We start from the raw sequence: 19,293 nt of genomic DNA, 5'->3' as shown, positions 1-19,293 counted from the left end.
TACCCAACTCAGTGTTAAAACTGCCAGTCTGGCAGTGAATTCAGATTAAGTGTCTGCACTTCAAGAAAACGAGTCCATAAATTGACTTCTAATGCTGATGACATTCAGAAAGAAAGAGGCTTTCATTGGCATTCATGGTTCAGCACCTTTGGACTGGCAGACTTTTTAACTTGCATTTGCCATCCAGCCCCACAAGCCACGATGGGTTTATGATTTTAGTATTGTAGTACTTCAGAGAGCTTTGCAAAAGAAGCTGAGTACAGTTACAGTTTTGGGCAGTTAGCAAAAGGGAGAACAAACCAGCAACATGGCTTTTTCTTTCTTAAACATGTCTGTTAGAGGTGACCCCTGAGAAAGCCCATTACCTTTTTCATACATACACATTTTGTAAAATTTGCCATGTAAATAGTGTTGAAATGGGAAAATCACCATTTTAGCACCATTGTTCTTTCAGAGGTGGACATCAAGAATAAGAAAAGAGAACTGTATACAAAGCTATTGAGTGCAAATACCTATTTGACTTTTGGCAGTCTGCCCTTCTTCACCTTAGTCTCATCTCTTTCTAGAATTAACTTTGAAAGCGAAGTAGAGCTATTTGTTAGAAGCCATGTAATTCTTGTTCCATTACAGATTTTGAGTGGTCTTTTGGCAGAGAATATAGAGAAATCCTGCTGCTGGTGACCACTGCAGAAACTTCACAGGAAATGATCTGTGTGGTAAAATTTTAGTTTAGCTTGTATGTTAATAATTTCCCATATGTATTCCCATAATTTCTGTAAAATTTAAGAGAACAAAAGTAGTAAAGCTCAAGACAAAGACAAAGCCCAAAAACTATCGCATACAACAGAGTAATATTTTTTTCCTAACATTTCTAAAGGTACTGATAAAGAGTTATAGTCCCACTTAATATTCTACAGGCAGGTTTAGAAGTTGGGTGAAAATGCTTGTCATTTTCTACTCTGTTTTGGAGGACTTTTCATAAGTTCTTATGTGCAATTTGAACAAGGATTCTACATCTACATACCATATCCTTGATAATATTCTCACTACCTCTGCAGTAAGAAAAATAATCTTACCACATCCAGCAGTAAAATTATTCTATAATTAGGTACAAGAATATGACTCAAGTTTATTGCTTCTACAGGAAGTAAGTCAAAAGCTTCGGAAGCTTCCAAGTATAGAAGCTGAGCTTCTATCTGTTAAGCAGAGCACAGGTGAAACAGTTTCATGGAACCTGAAAGAAGAATGTTAAAATGAAGTATTAGGTCAGCCATAACTTGACTACATAAAGGAGGGATTTCAGGTTCGGGTTTAATAAATGCACATCTTTGTGCATTCAAGTATTTCTGCAGTAGTAAGAAGTCATACAACTGATTGGTAAATAAAGAATGTTCACTAAACAGAAAAGAGAAAAATGAGAAAATTGAGGTTACTTTTCATAAACATATCCACCAGAAAGAAAGTATACCAGTAGCAAGATTCACATATAGTATGTGCTGATCATCTAGTGAGATGCATAGATATTTTATACTAAGAGACACTGATCACATATTTATGTCAGGAATGACATGACCCATGCACTCAGAATAGCTTTCCTGAGAGCAGCCTCCTGAAGAGCTGGCTAGCTGTTTTGTTTGAACTCTGACCGGTAAAGCAAAAAATTATAGCTGGTTGTTGATTTGTTTCTCTAAATTAAAGGTGTACTGGAATTAGAAATTGTCTGCAAAAAGTAAAATATTACTGTCCTATAAATATTCATGGCTCTGTTACAGAAAGGAAATAAAATGCAAACTTTTTTCTGAACAGCTTATTGCCTGCAAGACTTTTTATTCGAAGTGCAGTCACACTGTTCTCTATTTCCTCCATATTCATAATTGTAGTTCCTAATTATTTGGGGTCATTATGTATCTTCCATCTTCCAAAGGTCAACGATACTAATTCTCTTCATAAATAATTTATTCAACAGTTGATTGTGTAATGAGTGAAATAGCTGAATACATTTTTCACTTGAAAATATTTGACTATATAGGGATATAGTCATGAAATAAAAATATATGGAAGAAAAAATGTTTGAAAAAAAGTAGTTACAGCAAATAATTCAGTCAGATTGGATATTTTATTTTTCTACATGAAGTTCATCCTCAGAGTATACTTTAAATTCTTAAACTGTAATGCTATGTACATATATCTGTAGTCAAATGGTAAGAAATTAGGCTTTAACTTTATTTGCATATGTAGTTCTTATGTAAATCAACAGCTTGGAAAAATTCCTATCCCTTTTATATTTTCTCTTTGTTATTGAAGGTTTATTTATATCAGAAGGCCTCCTAACTCTGCCAAAGACTGTCACCTTATTGTGCTAGATGAAAGGCAGCTCTTGTCCAGATGATCTCAGTTTAAATAAGCAATATAAATAATGAAGAGCAGAGGCACAGGGAACTGCAATTACCTGCCTGAGTGATAGATTCTTTAGTAGAAACCAGGAATCCTGTTTTCTTGTTTATTGCTTTACTCCAATGGGCTATGCAGTGCTAATTGCTTAAACATTTACAGAAAATTGTGGTTAACACAGCTTGATCAGATGTTTTTTAAAAACTTAAAATTTTTAAAATGTGTAATCTCAAACTTTCAATAAGGTTTATTCAAAACCATCTAGATTTCTGTCAAATTTCCATTGACACACCAAACTCTTTAAAGTCCTTAATTTCCAGCAAATACTGGTAACTCATCCTTAACATTTTGTTTGCAAAAGCAGTGAAGAAAAACAATGCATACATTCAGTCCATCTTGAGTTTCAAATATAAAATATCAAGGGAGCCAAGAAGTAAAGTAAATCCTAAAATAAAATGTACATAGAGTTTGATAATTTTGAAAATCTCTTGGTTTTTGAAGGCTGTGTAGGGGTGCTCAGGGAACTGAAAAAAAGTATAGAAGTGTTTGACAGTGATTTGATATCTGAATCATTTGTTTAGCACTGCAAAATATAGTCATGCTCTTTTGCACTTGCTTCATTTTTCTCATAGGAAGGAGCAGAGCCTGAACAATGAGGATCTGCCAAACATATTATGACACTACAGATTGTTATTCTCTTTCTAGACCCAAAGGCAAATCTTTTACAGGGACAATCTGTGCCCAATGCCTGCTGTTACTGAATGCAGGCAAAAAGGCTGGTACAGAACAATTGCAGTCTCCTGGAGATAATCATACCCAGAGGAAGAACAAACTCTGGACAATTTGACTGACGAGTTCTTTATTGGTTAACCTAAAAAAGGGGAAATCGACACTAAACTTTGAGGGTTAAACTTAGATTTGAAAGCCCATCAGTTGGACGTCAACAAATTAACATCCCTTATGTTTTGCCTGGAATTTCCTGCTAATCTGTGCTTCTACAGCTTGCTACTGGAATGTCATAGGTGGATGTGCAACTACAAATTTTTTGGTTTTAAATTGAGTATAAATCTGGAAGGTTTTTTTAATTGAAATGTGATTTTTTTCTTTAAAAATATAAAAAACGTTCCTTTTGTTTCCCAAACAAAGCGGTTCTATTTCTTTTAATTCTTTATTTGCTCAGTGAATAAAGTATTTAACTTCATGTATCTCTCACTCTGCTTAGGCACAGTTCTCTACCAGTGCTCTAGTTTTGTGCTGTTTCACAATTCCTACAAATACAAATTTTTTATGCTCTTTTTTCCTTCCTTGCATCATGGCCATAAGACTTTTAAATATGTGCTTGTATGATTTTATTTATGTACCTGGTTGAATCTTATTGAAATTATCCTCACATTCCATAGTTTTGTAGTATCTTAGTTTAACACTGCAAATACCCTGCAGTTGTAGCAAACATCTTGTCCCCTCTTCCAGCAGTCCATTGATGTTGGGCAACTTATAGTTAGTGTTGGGCAATTTATGTTCACAGTTTGAGTTTCTTTTCTAGTTGTAAAATAAGAATAAATGTATTTTCCTTGTGCCACAGATCATTTGAAAGTCTACTGAAGAAAGATAATAGACCCTGATAGGAAAAAAAAGTTCTCCACATATCTCTCTTCCCTGAAAAGTACATCATATATTTATTTTCATTCCAAACTAGAGTTAAAAATAAAAATTGGAATTTCCATAAGAAAAAAAAATTCTGAAAAGCATTAATATAAGGTCATTATCAAATCCATATCTGTAGTCTGTTTCAATGACTGACCAAAAAAAAAAGTTAAATAGGTAATATTAAATAGACTCTAAACCAATAATTTACTTGCTTGGGAAAAACAAAAAAAATACATTGTAGAGAAAACCTCTTCTAATAAAGATTACATGTTTGATAATTATTCCAGTAATTATTATTATTATTTACTGGCTACAATTGTGAATTTCATGATAATTCAGTTAAATGACTGTGAAAATATCAGTTCTACTTCTAACTTATTTTTTGTGATTTCTTGGGTTCATAATGCCAGAAGAAACTGCCAAAACATGACTAAGTGTATCCCTATGACCACCAGACCAGATTCTGGGGGGTTTTGTTTGGTTTGGGGTTTTTTTTTAACATCTGGGCTACCCTATGCTTGGCAATGCAGTTTAAAAAAAATGGCAAATATTTCTGCAAAGGTGGAATTGTTTGACCTTATATATATGAGCCTTGTTGTCACCATCCTTTGTAATAACAATAATACTTAGCTCAGCATATTTGCCATGCTTTGAGATGGTGCTATAAATAATATTTTTGACTTGATAATGAAACACAGTTATAAAAATAAATTGTGCGATGAAAGAGTTAAAATAAAGACCTGGTGGGGTGTTTGGGGGAAGGGGGAGGTTTAAGAAATCCTTTCCTTTCCCAAATACATCTGATAGTTAAATAGGCTGGTAAATCCATATGCTGTTCAGATAGTTCCTGGCTTAATTTACTAGTGGCACAATAATGAATTCAGGCAATTTGTTGTAACACTGAATCAGATTCAATGCTTTAACAGTTGGAGAAATTTTAACATTAAAATAAACTACAAGAATTCTTCTTTTCCTTAACTTTAGCTGGAGGATAAATAGAAATTTTCTAGAAGCCATCTAGCAAAGTATAAATAATATTGCTGAACACAGTAAGAATATGGAAAGTGTCTGTTTATTAGATCTGTGCCTGTAATGTTTAGGTTTTATGCTTCTGGAAACATTTTTTTAAAGCTGGGGTTACATTGTATTTAGAAAAAATGCTACAAGCATTTTCTAGTCTCTGTTCTCCAGAAAACTTTTTGCCATTCTACAGAAACAATCAGACTGAAAGCACACAGAAAGCTGAATTTTACTTGGAGACTGTGCATGAAACAGCATTATGCCATAACCAGTAGCATTAATGCTAAAGTTTAAGCCACAGGTTGCAGTACGAGTGGAATACTGGGCTTAGTGTCATGATATTACCTCCATTAGCCAAATCTGTCTCTAAAGTACAGGAGTAAAAAAACGAGTGGAAGAAGATGCAGTTTGTGATACTTCCAGAGGAGAAAAAAAATCATTAGGTTAAAATAATCTAATTTGAAGAGTTGTGGGTGCGGGAAAAAACATCTAGAGAGTGTTCGGAAGTGTTTTCTTAAGATAGGAAAGCTGTGAATTGGACAAGTATATCTTAAAGATCTCAGCTATCCCACAACTAATTTCCTTAGGAAACTTTTTCTCATCCAAACAGAGGCTGAAAGGGGAAGTTCTCTGAAAATGATAGAAAAATGTAGGAGAATTAAGGGAGGGCAGGGATAACTTTGCTTATGAATAGAACAAAGGGAGATATTTTTTTTCTACCATGCACTACAGAATAATTTCTAGGAGAGGTGGCTGATGCCCAATGTTTTCTTAAACTTGATAGATCAGCAGGGATCTGGCAAGTTCTGTTGGAAAAACAGAGCATATTTTTAAGCATGGTCAGCATCCCATTTGGGAGACAGTCTTTCTAAGGCTGCAGTTTGGATTGTGCTTGGCACCTAAAATATTTCACAGGGAAATACAACAAACTTTTCATGTTTTAGCAGGATTATATTTTTATCTGGGGGAGTAAAAAGTATTTAATAAAAAAACATGACCCAGGACTGTGAGCAGATTTGAATAAAGCTGAAGTTGCTGGGATAAAACTGAACAAATACGTAAATTCTGTGCAACAGAAACATCTATCTGGGAAATATGTTCATATGTACTGTGAAAAGGTATCGAGGCTATCAACAACATTCTTTTCCTGACTACTATGAGATATCTTGAAATTATGATCAGCCTAGGAAAAATTGTAGCTCATTTTACTTACAGACTAGCAACTGAGAAGATGTCTTCTGCATACATGTCCAATGGACACTGAATGCAAATCTTAATAACTGACCATGAACAGGAGGAGGTGGCTGAAGCAATATGACAGTAAGTGCGAATATAAGCTGTCTACATCTCAGGAGGTTGTCGGTCTTTTTACAACACCAAAGTCAAGACCAGAGACTGGTGTCTTTTGTATTACTGGCACTATCAAAACCAGAATGTCCCTATCCTCAGGTAAGGATGGAAGTCTGTCTTGTGCTCATAGTCTAAGGACGGAGTCTTTTCTATGAGCAACTTGTTAGGAAAGTAGACAGTGTTTGACTTTTTTAGCCAAAGGAAAATAGCAACTGTTTGCCTAAGAGTATACAGATAATTTTTTAAAAATTAAAATAAGAGTTTAGAAAAAAAATACAGAAAAATTCACAGGTATTAGTATCAGAGTGTGAGTGCCTGCTTGCTGTTTTTCTGTTCTTTTCCTCATTTATGGCAAAGTGCTGCAAAACTGAAATTCCAGATTCCATGCGGCAATATATTTTCCTGGTTTGTCACTGGTTATCAATATTTGGTAGTTCCAGCAGAGTCACTTAGACATTCAGAGAAAGTAATTGAAAGTCAACTCTGAACTAAACAATTAACTTGTAAATGACAATTCTGATTGTCAGATCTGCTATAGGCAGAAGAGAGTTAAACCTCAATTTAAGGATTGGGAAAATAGCCATGTTCAGTTTAAGGGTGACAGTGTAAAGGAAGATCTCTCAACACTGGTCAATATTTTGTTAAAAGGCCCCAAGATGACCGTTTGTGTTGTGCATTAAATGGCTTTAAAAGGGATGGTAGATCACATGGGACTGCTTAAACAAGGAGAAATATCAGAGAAGTTGGATACTTTTAATTCAATGTATTAACCTGGTTTCTGTCAAAAGTAGGGGTAATTCATTAGAAGGAAAATTTAGAAAAAAGTAAAACTACACGTTCTTTTAACTTCAGTTCTCCATCAGTTGCATTGATCACCTACCTCTTTCTCCACCAAACTTAATGCTAATGTAAATCTAGACTGTGTATGAGTGGTGTCTAAGCTACCTTGAACATCATCCAGCTATTCCAAAATAACTAGAAGTTACAGAGACTGGCTGAAGTTCTTTTCTGCACGAGTGGTACATCATTTTCAGCAAACAGAAAACTTTCATCTTCTTTATAGTCCACCTTCTAAGGCAAATGGCATTTTTGTACTTCCAGGATGCACAATGTGGTTATTGAAGGAGAGACCAGGAGGACAAGAAAAATAATAGTGAGACAAATATCATTGGAAGGCACCTGGGCATAGACGCTAGAAGAAGGGAAAAGGCAAGAACAATGCTAGAACCTGCTCAGTGTTGTCTTTGATGCAAAAGTCAAATGGTGACTGACTTTTCACTCTGTGCTTGTGTAGTACATATCAACAAGATGGCCTGGTCCACTAAGTACCTCTATTATAATACAGCTATGTAACATAACAATTAAATTGAGGGCACAGATAAGTATAGTAAGAATTACATTCAAAAATGATGATTTAACTTCATCAGTAGAGTCACTATGTACATAGTTAAATATCACTAACTCTACTTTATAGAAGGAGGTACTGTGAAGTGCTGAATATGATCCAAACATTTAGTGGAAGAGTGTAAGGTATTCTGTATTTGTAGAATGCTCTCCAACAGATTAACTTACTATAGTTATTAGCCAGCCATGTTACACTGAACTCCTAATAATGAAGAGACTCCATTCTAAAACTTGAGTTTAAATATATTCTTGATTTACTGTAGGTTTAATATTTAAGTTTTAATACAGAATCATTGAATTCTCAAGAAAAGAATAACATAAGAGATAAAGCTTAAGTTCCATATTTGGAGAGCAAATCCTGTCCACCAACCTGTGTATCCCAATTTCTATGACAGATGCCATTGTGTGGTGTGGCTGGCACTCAAAACATACATTTAAGAGGCTGTTTCATGTGACTGAACGCAGGAGGTTGAAGGCCACTGCTTCCTTCAATAGAATGATATATTTTCTAGGTCCAAAATCTTCTCTCCAGTTTGAACTAGATTTGTTTCTAGTCAGTTCCATTAGTCACTGTTCTAACAAATAGACTACAGAATTTGGGCTAATGCTTTACAAAGTGTATATCATTCTCAGGTTAAATATCAATCAACAACAGCCCATTCTTATGCTAAAAAAACTTTTGCCAAGTTCACAGCCATGGTAAATTCAATTTTATTTGGTAACCTAATAGCTACTTGTTATGAAAGGCTATTTCACCTATAAACATCTGCTTTTAATCTGTCTTTGCATTATGATTGTTTAAAAGATAGCATAATTTTTTGACTTACTGTATCTACTAGGGCTGTTCAGATTTTATCAAAATTGTTCATATTGCACTGCTTTTCCTTTTGCTACTAAGAAAAATGGTAATTTAGAACAGTGATCTAGAATGCTTAATGAAATAACTTAAATCTCTATTTTTATTGCCTCATTATTGCAACTTGTTTTAGTTTACCTGTAAAATAATCAATGGTACCAAGTACTATAGTGAAGTTCAGGATATGTTTGTTATTTTTTAAATTCTATTTCTCACTAAACTGAAAGCTACATTAAAGCCAAAAGATCAGTTTTACTGAGTTGGTTGATATCATATATCCAAACGATACACTTTAATGGGTATCTCTTCCCCTAAATAGCTAGTAAAAGGCTGCATTTGAAAGCTGGTATTTTTACTGGGAACATTATGTCATACAAAACTGTGTGCTACTTTCCACTGAGTGGGTTTTGCAGATTGTAACTGCTATTGCAAGGAATATTCAGATGCTTATTATTATGCAAAGATTTGTATCATTCTCAAGACAGTGTATTCCCAGAATTAATGATGTCATTGTTGTTGGTTTTCTATTAATCTGAAGACAACAACCCCATTTGTAAGTGTGATGTAGAATATACATATGAATAGGTGGTGGCAGTTAGAAATGACCTTTCTGATCTTTGAGTTTCTGAATATGGATTAAGAAGGTCAGTCATTAATGCCATTCAGCTAACAAGTGAGCGATTTTATGGAATTCATTTTAGTCCCAGCGTACCAACTCCTGCATATATTAGTTTCAATATGCAAAATCTATTATTGTTCATCATTTCCAGTCAGCTGCTGGGAAAAGAATTCTACATACTGCTCCTGTTGGTTGCGCTGAAAGATTTGGTCAATAGTTTAATGTGAATAAGTTTCTAGAAAGATATTTCCCAAGTTTCTTCTATGGTGATTCTGCTTTCAGGTAGTAACTTGCCTTAGATTACCATGGCGAATGTCTTCAACAATGTCTTACTTTTCTTCAGAAATTGCCTGTGCAAACAACTATAATTCCAATAGAAACATTTCTATAACAGAAGTATCTTTCTTTTTATATATTATGAAATATTTTTATGTCCACCTCTATGTAGACTTTTTCTACAAGTTTTTAAACACTGAAGTCCTTGGGTATTCTCTCAAAAGTTTAAGATCCCTTTCCTACTATTCAGTCATTCAATTCATTAAGAGCTTATGCCTTTATATACTTTGGTATTTGTTAGACTGGTGGTTTGTGGAACACTGCACACAGGTTTGCCAGCCTCCTGTTTTTCACAGCTGCAAACACACTTACTGTAAAGTTTGCATACTGAAGGGAAACTAATGCTCTGAGGCTCAGAGCTAACACCAAAAATGGAATGTAAATCTCAATATTGCAACATTTTACCTGTATGCACTAAGCGGGACTCGCAGGCTTGAGTTAAGGACAAGGAACGGGAAGAAATTATTTATTCAGTTTATCTAACAAATTTAATTTGCTAATCTCCTTATGTTCCTTCTGTAAACATTGGAGAGAGAAAGAGAGAGGCCCATTCAAAGGGCAGATCAGAACAGAAGTTTATACAGATAGATACCTTGGAGTAGGTCACTCCTTTGTCTGTTGGGCCTAGGCAGACCAACTGATCAGCTTCCTCACCTAAATTAGAGGGACTGATGAAGATGACAAGATGAAGTGCTGAGGACAAGGCAAGTTACAAGGCCTCAACTCTTACAGACAGAATTTAGAGCTATAAAACCCCATACAGAGGTGGCTGCGATGATTAAGACCTTATATATAAGTCATTGCAACAGCTAGATGTTATAGAATGAAAGCTTGGTTTAAATATTTTCCACTAGCTTCTTGAGAACAGAGATATAGTCCCACTTTAAGGATTTTAACCTAAACGAAATATGATGATTCCAACACCATCTTCTTTTCGACCTGGTCCAATTTCAGTCTAGTTTTCTGAGAGTGTCTGGTGAGATTGTGAATGTGATCAAGGCTTCTCTCTATTTCCTTTTCTGCTGCAGTGTATGGGATTCAACCTGCTATGTCAAGGATGATATACCTATAGAGCTTACTCTAGAGAAGTGAAGGCAATTGATTTTTCATCTGTGAACTATGTACTCAAAGTTTTAGGAGAAGTCTAGTGTAGTTTTTAAGTTGTTGGGTTTTTTTAAGAAACAAAAACCAAAAACCCACACTGCCTTTACTTATTTGTCACATCCTTAATCTATAAAATGCAATCCTCTCACAGCTGAATCCCTGCACAAAGGGATCGGGTGAGTTCTATTTCACTGAAGACCAAAGACAGCTAGATTAGTCCCCTGCTGATAAGGCTTAAGGAACTAAATTGTGCTGAATAAACTTCATTCAGCTCTCAGTTTCTGTATTTTGCAACCTAGTTTATTAATGACTACAGTTTAGATTAATGCATAGCTGTAAACGGTTGTGACTCTCTACAAAACATTGAAATACAGGAAATTCTGTTTAAACATAAGACAAACTTTTTTAGTGGAAAGGAGATTGAACTCTAGAGAGGTTGAGGAGTCTCAGTCCTTGAAGGTACTCAAAACCCAGCTGGACAAGGTGCTGAGCAACCTGGTGTAGGTGATCTTGCTTGAGCCAGGGTGTTTAGATCAGATGACCTCCAGAGGTCCCTTCCAACCTCAGCAGTTCCATGACTTGGTGAGAAGATTTCAGCTTCCAAAAGAGGGATAGCATCATGATTCCTTCAGCTGAGTATGCCTCAAAAGTGACTCAGATCCCTCATCTAAGGCAGCCTTTCCCTAAAAGAGGTTAAATGTGTTCTCATTATCTTTGTGTAATTTTAGCTATGGGGGAAACACACTTTTTCAGTTTAAGTCATACTAGTGGATACCTGCGATAGGGGCAGTAGCAGGTGTTTCCAAGGCAAATCTGCAATCATTCTTTTAGTCACCACTGAAAGTTTAATTCAGTACATATAAACAAATCTATAAATATGCAAACTCTTTCATTTTCTTTATGACATAACACTTGTAAATATCACTGAAAAGATTGCATGTGTCCAATGACATTTGTAATTGAATTAAAAACTCAAGAAAATTAGATCACTATGGGAGAGGAGGGTGAGACATTCACATCTCTGGTTTAACAGTGTTACCAGTTACAGATGAGTAAGGAATGTCTTATGAATACAGCAGGGATAACAAAAGAAGTAGCAAGCTGTTGCTAGAAAAAACACACAGAGTCTATGACCGAAGATCAAGCAACAAAGGAGAGTGAAATTGAAAGATCAGTGTGACCTGGGGCCGCTGAACTCCCTGTTCTCAAATACAAAGGAAATCCAAGGATAAGCTCTGTTTGCTGTAAAGAACCCATGCACACTTTCTACATGAGGTTCTCTAATACGTAGCAAGAAGTGACCTTTAAACTACCTTGACAGATAGCAGCTGACTAGAAAATTACAGTCATTAACAGGATATCTAGAGCGCAGACTATTGTAAAAAATGATACTAAAAGGCAGATGTTAACAATTTGCAACCCCAAAAGACAGCTCCAATAAAACCCTACATTTCTAGTGTTCTGAGAAATTGTTACTGAGATTCAGCATACACAAAAATAAAAGGCGCATATATTTTTTCCCATGTCTAGAGCCAAGCTTTATGTGAACAAAGTGTAGAAAATATTCCATTTATTCAAACAAAAATTTGTTATAAAAATTAAGTTTTAGTCTTGTCCAGTTCAGGTATTTCTGTTAGTTGAAAAGCTTACTAGGATTAGATATTCAATATCCTCATTTTAAAACCAATGAAAAAAAAAATCTAAAAACAATGCCTTTAGAATTTCTCTCTTTCTAGATGGTAGTTGACCCAAGGAATAATACCAATTCAGAAGCCTTTCTTTCTGAATTTCCACAGCAATACAAACACCATTTTCTTTATTAGTAAACATAGCTGAGGCTAAACTGTGGAGAATTTTGCACTGTGCATAAACTCAGGGGAATCATATCAGAATATATTAATATATTTATATGAGTCAGTTTATTTTCCAGAAAAGAAACAATGTAGAATCATTCAGTGGTTATTTTTAATATTAATTTATGTCACGTGATGTAGGACCTGGAAATACAAAACTAACCAATACTGAAACATGTAATGCCACAATCTTGTTGGTCATTGCAAGCTCATGTCAAAATTATCAACAGTGACAAAGAGGTACATTTCAAATGGAACAGAAAGTTTCAGATGGCCAGTGAATTTCTCAGGGATCCATGATCAGCAAGAATCACAACATGGGACAGCACCAGGTAGCTTCCTTTGCATGTCACCATATCTGAATTGATTCACACTGTGATGAATCAATTTAGCACTTTCCTGCTAAAAAGATAATAAAAATTTGGGCAGAATTCACAGAAGCACCAAGAAAAAGGAAGTAAGAGTAACACATGGGAAGAAAACCTGACAGAAACTAATAAGGGAAAATTATAAGTATGCTATAAAAATATCACAAAGCATAGCTGTAGAATGTAGAGTATGGAATAATATTTTCCCCCAAAACTAATAAAACTCCTAAATTCTAAATTTAGCTTACATAAGTGTGTTTCAGTGAAAAAAAAAATCTGCATGTGCAGAGAATGAAATTTAATGAACTATCTAGGTTTTTCCTGTTCTTAGATATGACCCTATTCAGTAATTTTGTTTCACAAGTTACTGAAAATATCTCTAAAAAGGCGTAACTCCTCTTCAATGTAGAACTTTGTAAACACACTTTGTGTTATGATTCTTATATGAAAGACTTTGTTCAAGTCATAAAATTTGTTTTGTTAGAAAGTTTATTTTCATGCACATCAAAGCCATATTTTTTCTTTCTTTCTCATTTGAGGCATCCCACTGTCTGCAAATATCCTTGAGTAGAGGCCTCTCCTTTTCTCCAGATGTTTCAGGAATGTAGTCATTCTCTATTCTTTTTTTTTCTTTTTTTAAATCACTAATTGCTCTATCTTTTAAGGTGGATGGTTAAAAGTTAAGTGCTTGGGTGAATGTGACTGTGAGGCCATGTTAAATTAAGGCCAGCAAGGGCACAAGTGGGGACCATAACTCATGTATGTTTCTGATCACTGACCCTGAACTTGCTTTACAGTCTTTCACATAAATTATGACAGACTGAAAAGAATTACAATGAAATATTGTTTCAGGGAGTGGCAGGCTTCCCCTCCTGTCTTAACAGAGACCCTTGGAAGCAGAGTGTGCTGCCTTTGGATCCTCTCATTCTTCAAATACTGAGTTTGAAACATTTAACTTTCGGGTTTCTATCCCATTTGTCTTGTCATGCTTTTTGAGTTTACTGAAGCTTCCTCTCTTCTCTATTACTGGATCAAGCAAACGTAATTTACTGGTTAGCTTATTATTTTGTCCCTGTCTTTTATAAAACACGTGTTGGCTCGATACTTGTCAAGATTTCATTTGCTTGATTGGTGCACTTGAGGTTTCTTTAACTGCAGCATCTTAAAGAGTTTTTCTCCAAAAGATCAGGTGACACCTTTGGTGAGGAGCAATGAAAAGTTCTCCCTGACTCTGCTACCACAGAAGCTTTGTTTATAATGATGTGTTTACATAAAACTAAGCTATATGTCATACTCCTAATAATGTCTGCAAACTACTGGATCATTATATCAAGTATCAGTACTGACCAAGATGAAAACAATAGACAGAAAAACTAAATGCAGTAATTTCTTCTTAAAGACAAAAGAGAAAACATAGTAAAAGGATGTAAAGAATAAAAGAGATAATCTGTTGGTTTCACACTAATTTACACTCTACTTCTGATCACTGCACGGACTGTGTTGGTATGAGCTTCTTGGGCTGAAATAATTTGCTGTCAGTTCCTGTTTTCACTAGTGAGCCTTTTATAATGAAGATGAAATTTTGCCAACTTTATTTCAGGTATCTTCCTGCTTTTCAATCAGAAATGGGCTTTCAGCCCTACCTGAGCAAAAAGGGGAAAGTATTGTACCTCCTTATTATCCACTGACACCTATTGGGAGGCAATAACTAACAGAGCCTCCTCCAGCCTTTGTTTAAAGTTGGGGAAAAAATCTTGATGTTTTTGTGAGCAACAATCAGGCAAGAGAATGAGAATGGATTGAAGCAACCTGTTCTTTTCTGGAGGAGTGAAGTGTAGTTTTGAAATATTTCAGTTGTCTTTTCTATTTTTAACATTATTTTTAACACTATTTTATCATACATCATAAACACTTTTGAATAGCAACTCATTATGAGCCCTACATATACCTTTGACATAAAAAAATTCAAGAAGGATTCTTTTTAATCTTTTATTTTTCTTCTTTCTTTTTTTCTTTCTTTTTTCTTTCTTTCCCAAAATATTTTAAACTGGAGACTCACTGAAACTGGCCTGGTAACAGGTCCTGTTTAAGTAATAATTATTTTTTGAAAAAAATTGCTTTCCACCCTGCAAAGCAAAGTTTTTATCAATTTTGTGTGCTTTTAATTCACTGTTGAATTGCTGCTATATTTTAAAATAAACAGTAGACTTAACAGAATATGACATTATAATCGTAATGAATAAGTGTAGTTCAAAAACATAGACTTTGTGTAACATAAGCATAAGACATTCCTCAAAAATGACAAGGTCCTTTCTCTCATCCCATCCAAGGCATATGAAGAAGAACCTGTCTGAAACCAGTGATTGGCTCATACGTATGTCGGCAATTCTCAGCCTGCAGGTCTGTCAATTTACTTTTCATGTTTGAAAGTGTAAATGATAATCTGTAACTAAATGGGAAAGCAGGTAGTAGGTTCCAACTGATTTTGGTTACTTGTGTAATTTTGTTGGGTGAGGTGTTCTTTGCTTTTCATCTTTTCTTGGGCCCGATCTAATTGTGATTGAAGGTCGGTACAAAAAATATCTAGGTGACTTAGAACATGACTTGCATTTAAAAGCCAAAGGGACCTGTGCTGCTAAATCAGTTACATGTGTCTGGGAATCCCACTGAAGTCTATAAACAGTCCTCTAACTTCACCATGAATTAAATGTGACCTTAGTTCCAAAGACAAATTTCATGGCATGAATTAATTTTACGGTCTTGTTTTGTCTGTAGCTGGGCTTGACAGATTGGTAGAATGGCACTGGGAAGTGTGAGTGTACTTTTTTGTATAGATTTATGCCATTTCTATTCCCATAGCAACAGTGTAGCCCTCATTCATATTAATCAACTCTTAATTTAGAAGCTTTATGACAATTTGAATGATAACACATAAAACAATTAATTTGTTATTGCCTTTATCCATTATTTGTGAATTTCTCTAAAGGGATGTTTAAGTTTTGATTGGACCTGTCATGGAGGTAAAGAACCTTTATATAAACATAAATTTACAGTACTGTTATTTAGGAGATTTTTTGTCTCAAGAGTACTTTTGGGGGAAATTGTCAGAGGAAAAACTGTTATGAAAGCAGAAAAAAAAAAAGAAAAATAGTTTCTCTTACCTTCCTATTCATTTTTTCCAATAACCTGTTTTCAATTGCTACACCAACTTTACCAGACTCTGTCTGAATTAGGTATAGGGAAAGAATCTAAGAACAAACACACAAAAAGAAACAAGGCTGAGGATATTCAATGCTGTGGTGAAACTCTGCAGACAATGAGAAATAGAGCATCTACCAAATCCTTCTATTTGATTCCTACATATAGAAAAGTCAAAGGGCAAATTTTCTACTGGAATGTGTTGAATCAATTAAATTATGATGGAAACCAGACAGGCAGGCCACTTGGTTACCTTGAGACACTTACAGTGGGCAAACTGTTCAGGCCAGCTAGCCATGCACTGAGTACTTTGATCCTGGATTGGAAGACTCTACAGGTTTCCCATCCTGAATGCCTCAACTTCCAGGTTTCTGCCTGTGGTTTTTTTGCAGTCTGATAATTGATATTCTTACTGGTCACTTGGAATGTGCTGAATAATGCATAAGGACTATTATTTTTAAACTCTACATAAGTGTATAAAGTTTTATATTATGAAATCCCTGTAGAAGTATATGTAATGGAAGCAGGAAGCTTTATGCTATATACAATATGTGTGTGTGTATATATATGCACACATACACTGTGTGTGTATGTATATATAGACATTATACTAAATATATAATGTTATGTATATAAATGTTTATGTTTTTATACATAAAACATCTATATTTAATAGATAAATTACCAAAACTAGAAACTCCAATTACCAGATAGGTCACCTACTTGACTGTTTCATGATACATACAAAACCAAATTGAATGCCAGTTGTTACGCTAATAGTGAGCAATAAGAATAGCAATTTACTGATTAGAATATAAGTTTCAGAAATATTCAGCAAATAATGAATAAAACAAAATAAAAATATGAAAAGACTGAAATATGTCTATATTATAATTATAAAATTGAAAACCAAATCATATCACGTAATTAAAACATTAAAGTCTGACTTGATAAAGTTAAAAGGAAACAATTTAACCATGCTAAATGACACAGTTAAACTGATTGTGCCTGAAAAATTGTAATTCCAGGTTCTGAAAAGCCCAATAATAGATCAGTACATGTGGCATACAGGTCTATCAATGCACAGCTTCTCTACAAATATGCTTTGCAAAATGGCTGCATTTCAATCTATTTGTGTGATTTCATACCTGTTCTGCCTTCTGTACATACTCTATCAAGAAATTAAATCTAATCATATCTTTACAAAACATACAGTGTTTTTCAGTATAGTGAGAATTTTCAGCCTTTTTATGCATACAATTCATCGGATTTAAAGAAATATGCAACTCCACACAAATTGCTCAGACATGAAAGCGTATTATTTTAAATGAAATAAAGTATAACTTGTTGCAAGGACTTAAAGCTGAATTCCACATCCGTACCAGAGTGGGAAGATATGAAAGCACTGAAGATTTATGGCATGGCTCTCAGTGCTATGCAGTTGTAAATTTATTGTAGACTTACCTCTTTGAATGCTTGCTGATCCACAAATATCTTCCATTTGGATTTTGGTCATAGATGGAGGGTTTTAAAAATCAAGGGTCTGTAAAAAAGACAGAAAATGATAGAAACAGAGCCTTAAACAATGTCTAGGGAATCTTGGAAAGTCAGACCAGTCTAATTCCATGGGCTATGTTAAAACCTTAGACGATACACAAATTGCAAATTTAGCAGCCTCTACTGAAACAGGAAAAATGCATTCTTGTCTTAAATTCATAGTTAGTCTAGCAAGTTGACCTATGCACTGACTTTTTCAGTGCATAGGCTTTTAGGCTTTTTTTTTTTTTTCTTTCCTTTTGAAATGTGAGAAAATATAGCAAGCTTTAAAATGGATAATTGTATTGTCCCTGCTAATTGCAGAAACAGAATTACTATCTCTGGGTGAGCAAGGGCTAATCTATATTGCCTATCTAGCATTGTTTATACTTAACATTCAGAAGAAGAGGAGACCCATAACGCCTGCAGATGTGTGTCGGAAAAGCAAAAACTCCTATCAGAACCTTCAATTCACCCCCACCTATACCCCAAATTAAGCATTTTTTTTTTTCCTGAAGATTGACAATGATGAAATTTCATTGGGTTTTGGTTTTAGTTCTCTCAAAACAAGTTTTTTCCAGGTTACTAACTGTTGTTCACCATCCAGGCAAGGCACTATGCCACTTTAAATAAATCATCTGACCTCTCTGCACTTTAATTCATTAAAACTGATAAAATACTTTATTTCTCACTGCATCTTTGTGCCAAAGATCAGGGGTCTTAATTCAGGTTTTTGGCTGCCTGCAAAAGAAGTATGGTATAGATAACAACAGTGGTGCATTTCTTTATTGTTGGAAATTAAATTTGCCGAACAATCTTACTTAAAAAGGACAGAAAAAGACTGTTTTGAATCAAGTGAAACAAATATATTCTTAAATTTGTAAACTGCTCAAAGTTGCCTATACTCCTAAGTATTTGATCAGGATGGTCAAGAGAACCAGGAAATGCCTCTGTTTCCTATACTGAATATTCTAGAAGTTTCCATAGTATACTAAAGTAAGTTATCTCTCTCTCAGCTCACTGTTTCCTTCTCCTTCTGACATGAAGCCACTGAATTATCAGTTCACTGCCATGGCACAATACAGTTGGGGGACTCTTCTTTCACCCCTCTCCTAGGTAGTTTCATTTTCCTATGTAGTGCTGTTTACCTTGTGTTTTTACAACTTAAGTGTTCAGCTTTTACAGAAATAAATTGCTAGCTAAATGAGCCATAAAAATAAATATATAAAAGAAAATAAATATTGTCTACTTGATTAGTATTCTGGTCAAATGCAACTACCTCAGAGAATCTATCTGTACAAAGGCCCTGTTCAAAAAAGAAACAATTTTTAAAATCCTTGACAAGATAAAATCTCTGAGGGTATTTCCATTTAATTGAGTCTTAAACCTTTTCTAATCTATATGTACCCACTGAACAAGAAGCAGTGAAACTTAAAATGCCATACTGGGCTAAGACTCAGGAGATGTAAGGTAAATTTTTGCAATCCAGAACCTTTTCTGAGCAGGAGTTCTTCAGTCTAGAACCTTTCTAGATATTTGTGATTTCCAATAATTTCTCTCTGTTTTCTAGGAATTCTCTCTAGTATTTTTCTAGGTATTTCCCAGTCATTT

The sequence above is a fragment of the Strix uralensis genome, chromosome 9, assembly GCF_047716275.1.
Source record: "Strix uralensis isolate ZFMK-TIS-50842 chromosome 9, bStrUra1, whole genome shotgun sequence".
NCBI classification, from domain to species: domain Eukaryota; kingdom Metazoa; phylum Chordata; class Aves; order Strigiformes; family Strigidae; genus Strix; species Strix uralensis.
This window is presented reverse-complemented; position numbering follows the sequence as displayed.